General features: G+C 35.6%; 1 non-coding gene across 1 annotated transcript; it reads left to right on the top strand.

Annotated features, from left to right (window-relative positions):
* Window positions 1-576: 576 nt before the first annotated feature.
* On the top strand, window positions 577-683 carry LOC139887238 (small nucleolar RNA R71). Its single transcript, XR_011773077.1, has one exon. It is a non-coding gene; the product is annotated as a small nucleolar RNA R71 (small nucleolar RNA).
* The last annotated feature ends 10,002 nt before the right edge of the window (window positions 684-10,685 follow it).

The following is a 10,685-nucleotide window of genomic DNA, read 5'->3' as shown; positions in this document are numbered from 1 at the left end:
TTATCATCGGTTTGTGGTGGTTTATTTTAAAAAATAGGTCTTTGCTGATTGTAAGTATTGTTAGATACTTGTTGATTGCTAGGACCTTGTTGGTTGTTGTATGGAACATTTCGGTTATAATTTTGATTTTGATTGTAGGTTGGTCTTGGCGGTTGATAATTATTCTGATAATTATTTCCAGGCCTTTGGTTCATGTATGAAACATTCTCTCGTTGTTCCATTGTTTGTTCAATACTGAGACAATCTTTTGTCAAAAGTGGTCCTCCACACTGCTCACAACTAATTTGTATTGTGTGAATATCTTTAGTCATCTTTTCCATTCGTCTTTCGAAAGCATCTAACTTTGCGGAAATGGAATCAAAGTCATGGCTAGAATCGGTTCTAGCCGCTTTAGATGATCTAACGATGTCTTTTTCTTGATGCCACTCATGTGAGTGGGAAGCAGTGTTATCAATAATTTTGTAAGCTTCAGTTGCGGTTTTCTTCATAATGGAACCACCAGCTGCTATATCGATGCCTTTGCGTGTAGTAATGTCGCATCCTTGATAGAATATTTGTACTATTTGATAAGTGTCTAAACCATGTTGAGGACATCCTCTCAACAACTTTTCGAATCTTGTCCACGCCTCATATAGAGTTTCATTTGGCTTTTGCGTGAACGTAACAATTTCTCCTTGAAGTCTCACAGCTTTAGATGCCGGAAAGAATTGTTTAAGAAATTTTTCAACTAAAACATCCCATGTATCAATCGCCGCTTCAGGTAACGATTCTAACCAATCTTTGGCTTCTCCCTTTAAAGTCCAAGGAAATAACATGAGATAGATCTGTTCATCTCAACTTCTCTGATTTTAAATAGAGTACAGATCCTATTAAAGGTACGAAGATGTTCGTTTGGATCTTCATTCGGCGCACCACTAAATTGGCATTGATTAGTTACCATGTGTAGGATTTGTCCTTTGATTTCATAATCTGGCGCATTAATGTCTGGTTGAGTAATTGCATGACCTTGGCCAGTGCGTTTAGCTCTTATTCGGTCTTCCATACTTAGAGGTTCCAGATTTTTCATGATTGAAATTGTTGAATCTGAATCACTAGAGGATTCTGACTTAATGGTTTCTTCCTCGACAATCTCTGGATGAGTAATTTGTGGTTCAGGAGGAATGATTAGTGGTTCAGGATCTCTGAATTGTCCCTGAATATCCTCGGATTCTCAATTGTGAGGTCGGGTTCAAAAAATGGATTATCGAAAATTTGAATTGGAGTACTTGGTTGACTAGATGACGATTCTAAAGAAAAATCAATGGCGACAATGTTGGCTAGATGTCTTGATCGAGTTACAGGTGGTGAACGTATGAAAGGTGGTGAACGTTTTGCTCGGTGCATTCACTGAATATCCTGTTAGTTATAAAGATAAAAATTATATACGTTATCTGTAGTGACCCAAACTTTTCCATGTTTATATATATATTAAATGAAATTGTTATTTACATGATTAAGTGTTTCCAACATGTTAAGCAATCAAACTTGTTAAGACTTGATTAATTGAAATAGGTTTCATATAGACAATTGACCACCCAAGTTGACCGGTGATTCACGAACGTTAAAACTTGTAAAAACTATAGAATGACATATATATGGTTATATATATAGTTAACATGATTTTATTATAAGTATGTATCTCATTAGGTATTTTAACAATGAGTTATATACATAAAAATGAGACTATTAATTTAAGAAACTCGAAAACGATATATATAACGATTATCGTTATAACAACGTCTTACTAGGTACATATGAATCATATTAAGATATTGATACACTTGGTTAATTATGTTAAATTATAAGTAAATATATTATTAAGTGTATTAACAATGAAATACATATGTAAAAATAAGACTACTAACTTAATGATTTCGAAACGAGACATATATGTAACGATTATCGTTGTAACGACATTTAACTGTATACATATCATACTAAGATATATTATATATCATAATATCATGATAATATAACAATTTTACATCTCATTTGTTATAATAAACAATGGGTTAACAACATTCAACAAGATCGTTAACCTAAAGGTTTCAAAACAACATTTACCTGTAACGACTAACGATGACTTAACGACTCAGTTAAAATGTATATACATGTAGTGTTTTAATATGTATTCATACACTTTTGAAAGACTTCAAGACACTTATCAAAATACTTCTACTTAACAAAAATGCTTACAATTACATCCTCATTCAGTTTCATCAACAATTCTACTCGTATGCACCCGTATTTGTACTCGTACAATACACAACTTTTAGATGTATGTACTATTGGTATATACACTCCAATGATCAGCTCTTATCAGCCCATGTGAGTCACCTAACACATGTGGGAATCATCATTTGGCAACTAGCATGAAATATCTCATAAAATTACAAAAATATGAGTAATCATTCATGACTTATTTACATGAAAACATAATTACATATCCTTTATATCTAATCCATACACCAACGACCAAAAACACCTACAAACACTTTCATTCTTCAATTTTCTTCATCTAATTGATCTCTCTCAAGTTCTATCTTCAAGTTCTAAGTGTTCTTCATAAATTCCAAAAGTTCTAGTTTCATAAAATCAAGAATACTTCCAAGATTGCAAGTTTACTTCCAAGTTTTCTAAATCCATTCCAAGTAATCATCCAAGATCAAGAAACCTTTGTTACTTACAGTAGGTTATCTTTCTAATACAAGGTAATAATCATATTCAAACTTTAATTCAATTTCTATAACTATAACAATCTTATTTCGAGTGGAAATCTTACTTGAAATTGTTTTCGTGTCATGATTCTGCTTCAAGAACTTTCAAGCCATCCAAGGATCCTTTGAAGCTATATCTATTTTTCTCATTTCCAGTAGGTTTATCCAAAGAACTTGAGGTAGTAATGATATTCATAACATCATTCGATTCATACATATAAAGCTATCTTATTCGAAGGTTTAAACTTGTAATCACTAGAACATAGTTTAGTTAATTCTAAACTTGTTCGCAAAAAAAAGTTAATCCTTCTAACTTGACTTTTAAAATCAACTAAACACATGTTCTATATCTATATGATATGCTAACTTAATGATTTAAAACCTGGAAACACGAAACACCGTAAAACCGGATTTACGCCGTCGTAGTAACACCGCGGGCTGTTTTGGGTTAGTTAATTAAAAACTATGATAAACTTTGATTTAAAAGTTGTTATTCTGGGAAAATGATTTTTATTATGAACATGAAAATATATCCAAAAATTATGATTAAACTCAAAGTGGAAGTATGATTTCTAAAATGGTCATCTAGACGTCGTTCTTTCGACTGAAATGACTACCTTTATAAAAACGACTTGTAACTTATTTTTCCGACTATAAACCTATACTTTTTCTGTTTAGATTCATAAAATAGAGTTCAATATGAAACCATAGCAATTTGATTCACTCAAAACGGATTTAAAATGAAGAAGTTATGGGTAAAACAAGATTGGATAATTTTTCTCATTTTAGCTACGTGAAAATTGGTAACAAATCTATTCCAACCATAACTTAATCAACTTGTATTGTATATTATGTAATCTTGAGATACCATAGACACGTATACAATGTTTCGACCTATCATGTCGATACATCTATATATATTTCGGAACAACCATAGACACTCTATATGTGAATGTTGGAGTTAGCTATACAGGGTTGAGGTTGATTCCAAAATATATATAGTTTGAGTTGTGATCAATACTGAGATACGTATACACTGGGTCGTGGATTGATTCAAGATAATATTTATCTATTTATTTCTATACATCTAACTGTGGACAACTAGTTGTAGGTTACTAACGAGGACAGCTGACTTAATAAACTTAAAACATCAAAATGTATTAAAAGTGTTGTAAATATATTTTGAACATACTTTGATATATATATACATATTTGTTTTAGGTTCGTGAATCGACCAGTGGCCAAGTCTTACTTCCCGATGAAGTAAAAATCTGTGAAAGTGAGTTATAGTCCCACTTTTAAAATCTAATATTTTTGGGATGAGAATACATGCAGGTTTTATAAATGATTTACAAAATAGACACAAGTACGTGAAACTATATTCTATGGTTGAATTATCGAAATCGAATATGCCCCTTTTTATTAAGTCTGGTAATCTAAGAATTAGGGAACAGACACCCTAATTGACGCGAATCCTAAAGATAGATCTATTGGGCCTAACAAACCCCATCCAAAGTACCGGATGCTTTAGTACTTTGAAATTTATATCATATCCGAAGGGTGTCCCGGAATGATGGGGATATTCTTATATATGCATCTTGTTAATGTCGGTTACCAGGTGTTCACCATATGAATTATTTTTATTTCTATGTATGGGATGTGTATTGAAATATGAAATCTTGTGGTCTATTGTTACGATTTGATATATATAGGTAAAACCTATAACTCACCAACATTTTTGTTGACGTTTAAAGCATGTTTATTCTCAGGTGAATACTAAGAGCTTCCGCTGTTGCATACTAAAATAAGGACAAGATTTGGAGTCCATGTTTGTATGATATTGTGTAAAAACTGCATTCAAGAAACTGATTTCGATGTAACATATTTGTATTGTAAACCATTATGTAATGGTCGTGTGTAAACAGGATATTTTAGATTATCATTATTTGATAATCTACGTAAAGCTTTTTAAACCTTTATTTATGAAATAAAGGTTATGGTTTGTTTTAAAAATGAATGCAGTCTTTGAAAAACGTCTCATATAGAGGTCGAAACCTCGCAACAAAATCAATTAATATGGAACGTTTTTAATCAATAAGAACGGGACATTTCAGTTGGTATCCGAGCGTTGGTCTTAGAGAACCAGAAAATTTGCATTAGTGTGTCTTATCGAGTTTGTTAGGATGCATTAGTGAGTCTGGACTTCGACCGTGTTTTCTTTAAAAATGATTGCTTAACATTTTTATTGGAAACTATATATTATTAACATGTATATATTATGTGATATATTAATCTCTTAACATGTTTGATATTGTGTGATAGATGTCTACCTCTAGCACAAATCCCATTGACTCACCTAATAATAACGAAGAGTCGAATATATATTGGACTGATTCACAAGTTCCCGAAGAAGAACCGAAAGAAGAATCAGAACCAGAAGAAGAATCAGAACCGGACGAGGAGGAACCGGAGGAGGAAATAGAACCGGTGGGGGAAATAATAAAACGGTTAAGTAAAAGAAAATCCTCAACCAACCGACCAAGGTTAATTATGGTCAATGGTGTTTCCGCCAAGGAAACAAAATATTGGGAGGATTACCAATTCTCCGATGAATCGGATTCCGACGAGAATTCCGATGATGTTATAGAAATTACCCCAACTGAATTTAAAAAGGCAAAATAAAATAATAAGGGAAAGGGCATAAAAATAGAGAAATCTAATTCCAACTCCGATGAACTTTATATGTATCGTCAACCCCCGAAGCCCTTAAGTTGTAATAATGACCCGGGAACCTCTAAACCACCAGGTTTTTCTAAACCGTTGTGGAAAACGACAGCTCGTATTAGGGAAACATCATATATCCCTAGAAACTTAGCAAAACGAACCAAAACCGAAGAAGAAGAAACGAGCGAGTCGGAATAAGATAGTTGTATTCGTGTGGTGTAATATATGTAATATAGTGTGCTTATGCTTTATGATATATGTAAAAATTGCTTGTATTAATAAGTATTTTTTTTATGAATCTAACTCTTGTCTATTTTACAGTATAAAAACACAAAATGGATAGACAACCCAATATTTTAAGAGACCTACCCGGAGACATGATTGATGAAATCTTGTCTAGAGTCGGTCAGAATTCTTCGGCACAACTATTTACGGCGAAATCAGTTTGTAAGAAATTCGAAGAACGTTCCAAGAATGTCTTGGTTTATAAGAGACTTTCGTTTGAAAGATGGGGGATATCACATTGGGAAACCCATAAGTTACGATGTGTTTACTTTGACGCATATATTGCGGGGAACCCAAATGCTATTTTACGCAACGGGTTAAGAAATTATTTTGACTCAATGTATCCGAATATAGGACTTCATGATTTAGAAAAAGCGGCTAACATGCAACATAAAGAAGCATGCTATGCTTACGGGTTAGTAATGTTCGCTTCTCACCAAAGTGAGAAAAAGAACATCGGGCTACAACTATTAAACAAAACGTTTCCACAAGTGACGGAGTCGGTAATTGGGGTAAGAAATGAGGTTTTTAGGTTATTACGAGACTGTTGGTCATTACGTAACCCTCGTCCCTTTGACGACGTTACAACACGCTGTCTTATCAACGGCCATAACGGTTATGTTCCACAAGACCAAGGATGGGAAGTAGTCCTAGTAAAACCAGATTGCATGACTTGTTTCTGGACGTATGAATTACGTGTCTTTATTGCCTTTGCTGAACGACTTGTGTACTAGCTAGAATTATCTTCACAACTATCTTGTATTAAAGTTATTGTGTGCTATATTTCATGCTTTATGTAAAATAAGCAGTATTGTAAGTTTGTAAAATATTGTATAAAAGTTTGAACGCGAAATATTATTATAATCAGTTTTTCATATAGAATTGTAGTAGTTGAATTGTATATTAGCTACTAAGTATGAACTTAACGGGTAGGTACTACCCGAATTTAAACTTATAAAACGCTAATATGAAGAAAAAGCTTTTAAAAATGAGTTCATATTATGCTACGAAATACTATTAACTACTCTTAATATTCTGTATGATTAACTTGTTCCATTTGACTATTTTGAAGGAAATGGCACCGACTACTCGACACACCGTGAATATGAATGAAGAGGAATTCCTTACTTTTCTAGCTTCAAACATAGCCGCAGTACAGGCTGCGCTACATACCAACAATAACCTTGGATCTAGCAATACAGGAAATCGTGTAGGATGCAGCTACAAAGAATTCATTGCCTGCAAACCTTTGGAATTTGATGGAACCGAAGGACCGATCGGATTGAAACGGTGGACCGAGAAGGTTGAATCGGTGTTTGCCATAAGTAAGTGTACTGAAGAGGACAAAGTGAAGTATGCTACGCATACCTTCACAGGTTCTGCGTTAACATGGTGGAATACCTATCTAGAGCAAGTGAGACAAGATGATGAGTACGCACTACCGGGGTCAGCATTCAAGCACTTGATGAACGAGAAGTACCGTCCCAGAACCGAGGTCAATAAGCTCAAGACAGAACTTAGAGGGTTACGAACCCAAGGATTTGATATTACTACATACGAAAGACGATTCACAGAATTGTGCCTATTGTGTCCGGGAGCGTTCGAAGAAGAGGAAGAGAAGATCGACGAGTTTGTGAAAGGATTACCGGAAAGAATCCAAGAAGATATAAGTTCACACGAGCCCGCCTCCATACAACAGGCATGTAGAATGGCTCATAAACTAGTGAACTACATTGAGAAAAGAATTAAAGAACATGCGGCTGAAGAGGCCAATGTGAAGCAAGTCAAAAGAAAGTGGGAGGAAAATGGTGATAAGAATCACCAATACAACAACAACAGCAATTACAACAATAATCGCAACAACTATCCCAACAATCGCAACATCAATCGCAACTACAACAAACAGCCTAACAATAACAACAACAACAACAACAACAACAACAACTACAACAATCATCCCAACAACAATAACAACCGCAACAACAACAATAATCAGAAGCAGCTATGCCAAAGGTGTGAAAAGTATCACTCGGGGTTCTGCACCAAATTTTGCAACAAGTGTAAAAGAAATGGTCATAGCGCGGCGAAGTGTGAAGTCTACGGACCAGGGGTTAATAGAACGAAAGGAACAAATGGTGTCGGAACGAGTAATGGTGGAGCAAGTAGTGTCGGAGCAAGTTATGCCAATGTAGTTTGTTATAAATGTGGAAAACCGGACCACATTATTAGAAATTGCCCGAACCAGGAGAACACGAATGGACAAGGCCGCGAAAGAGTTTTCAATATTAATGCGGCAGAGGCACAGGAAGACCCGGAGCTTGTTACGGGTACGTTTCTTATTGACAATATATCTGCTTACGTTTTATTTGATTCGGGTGCGGATAGAAGCTATATGAGTAGAGATTTTTGTGCTAAATTAAGTTGTCCATTGACGCCGTTGGATAGTAAATTTTTACTCGAATTAGTAAACGGTAAATTAATTTCAGCAGATTATATATGCCGGAATCGAGAATTTAAACTGGGTAGTGAAATATTTAAGATTGATTTGATACCAGTAGAGTTAAGGAGTTTTGATGTAATAATTGGTATGGACTGGCTGAAGAAGGTGAAAGCAGAGATCGTATGTTATAAAAATGCAATTCGCATTGTACGAGAAGAAGGAGAACCCTTAATGGTGTACGGAGAAAAGGGCAACACGAAGCTACATCTTATTAGTAATTTGAAGGCACAAAAACTAATAAGAAAAGGTTGCTATGCTGTTCTAGCACATGTCGAGAAAGTACAAACTGAAGAAAAGAGCATCAATGATGTTTTTGTCGCAAAAGAATTTCCCGATGTATTTCCGAAAGAATTACCGGGACTACCTCCACATCGATCTGTTGAATTTCAAATAGATCTTGTACCAGGAGCCGCACCAATAGCTCGTGCTCCTTACAGACTCGCACCCAGCGAGATGAAAGAACTGCAAAGCTAACTGCAAGAACTATTAGAACGTGGTTTCATTCGACCAAGCACATCACCATGGGGAGCTCCTGTTTTGTTTGTCAAGAAGAAAGATGGTACATTTAGGTTGTGTATTGACTACAGAGAGTTGAACAAACTTACCATCAAAAACCGTTATCCACTGCCGAGAATTGACGACTTATTTGATCAACTACAAGGCTCGTCGATTTATTCGAAGATCGATTTACGTTCTGGATATCATCAAATGCGAGTAAAGGAGGATGATATTCCAAAAACTGCTTTTAGGACGCGTTATGGTCATTACGAGTTTATGGTTATGCCGTTTGGATTGACTAACGCACCAGCTGTGTTCATGGACCTTATGAACCGAGTGTGTGGGCCATATCTTGACAAGTTTGTCATTGTTTTCATCGATGACATACTTATTTACTCAAAGAATGATCAAGAGCACGAAGAACATTTGAGAAAAGTGCTAGAAGTATTGAGGAAAGAAAAACTGTACGCTAAGTTTTCAAAGTGTGCATTTTGGTTGGAAGAAGTTCAATTCCTCGGTCACATAGTGAACAAAGAAGGTATCCAGGTGGACTCGGCAAAGATCAAAACCGTTGAAAAGTGGGAAACCCCAAAAACTCCGAAGCATATACGTCAATTTTTAGGATTGGCTGGTTACTACAGAAGATTCATCCAAGATTTCTCCAAAATAGCAAAACCCTTGACTGCATTAACGCATAAAGGGAAAAATTTGAATGGAAGGATGAACAAGAGAAGGCGTTTCAGTTATAGAAGAAAAAGCTAACTACGGCACCTATATTGTCGTTGCCTGAAGGGAATGATGATTTTGTGATATATTGTGACGCTTCAAAGCAAGGTCTCGGTTGTGTATTAATGCAACGAACGAAGGTAATTGCTTATGCGTCTAGACAATTGAAGATTCACGAGCAAAATTATACGACGCATGATTTGGAATTAGGCGCGGTTGTTTTTGCATTAAAGACTTGGAGGCATTACTTATATGGGGTCAAAAGTATTATATATACCGACCACAAAAGTCTTCAACACATATTTAATCAGAAACAACTGAATATGAGGCAGCGTAGGTGGATTGAATTGTTGAATGATTGCGACTTTGAGTTTCGTTATCACCCGGGGAAGGCAAATGTGGTAGCCGACGCCTTGAGCAGAAAGGACAGAGAACCCATTCGAGTAAAATCTATGAATATAATGATTCACACTAACCTTACTACTCAAATAAAGGAGGCGCAACAAGGAGTTTTAAAAGAGGGAAATTTAAAGGATGAAATACTCAAAGGATCGGAGAAGCATCTTAATATTCGGGAAGATGGAACCCGGTATAGGGCTGAAAGAATTTGGGTACCAAAATTTGGAGATATGAGAGAAATGGTACTTAGAGAAGCTCATAAAAACCAGATACTCAATACATCCTGGAACGGGGAAGATGTACAAGGATCTTAAGAAACATTTTTGGTGGCCAGGTATGAAAGCCGATATTGCTAAATATGTAGGAGAATGTTTGACGTGTTCTAAGGTCAAAGCTGAACATCAGAAACCATCAGGTCTACTACAACAACCTGAAATCCCGGAATGGAAATGGGAAAACATTACCATGAATTTCATTACTAAATTGCCAAGGACTGCAAGTGGTTATGATACTATTTGGGTAATAGTTGATCGTCTCACCAAGTCAGCACACTTCCTGCCAATAAGAGAAGATGACAAGATGGAGAAGTTAGCACGACTGTATTTGAAGGAAGTCTTCTCCAGGCATGGAATACCAATATCTATTATCTCTGATAGGGATGGCAGATTTATTTCAAGATTCTGGCAGACATTACAGCAAGCATTGGGAACTCGTCTAGACATGAGTACTGCCTATCATCCACAAACTGATGGGCAGAGTGAAAGGACGATACAAACGCTTGAAGACATGCTACGAGC

Source organism: Rutidosis leptorrhynchoides, chromosome 1 (assembly GCF_046630445.1).
Source record: "Rutidosis leptorrhynchoides isolate AG116_Rl617_1_P2 chromosome 1, CSIRO_AGI_Rlap_v1, whole genome shotgun sequence".
NCBI lineage: Eukaryota > Viridiplantae > Streptophyta > Magnoliopsida > Asterales > Asteraceae > Rutidosis > Rutidosis leptorrhynchoides.
The sequence above is the reverse complement of the archived record's forward strand: the minus strand, read 5'-3'. Positions and strand labels throughout refer to the sequence as shown.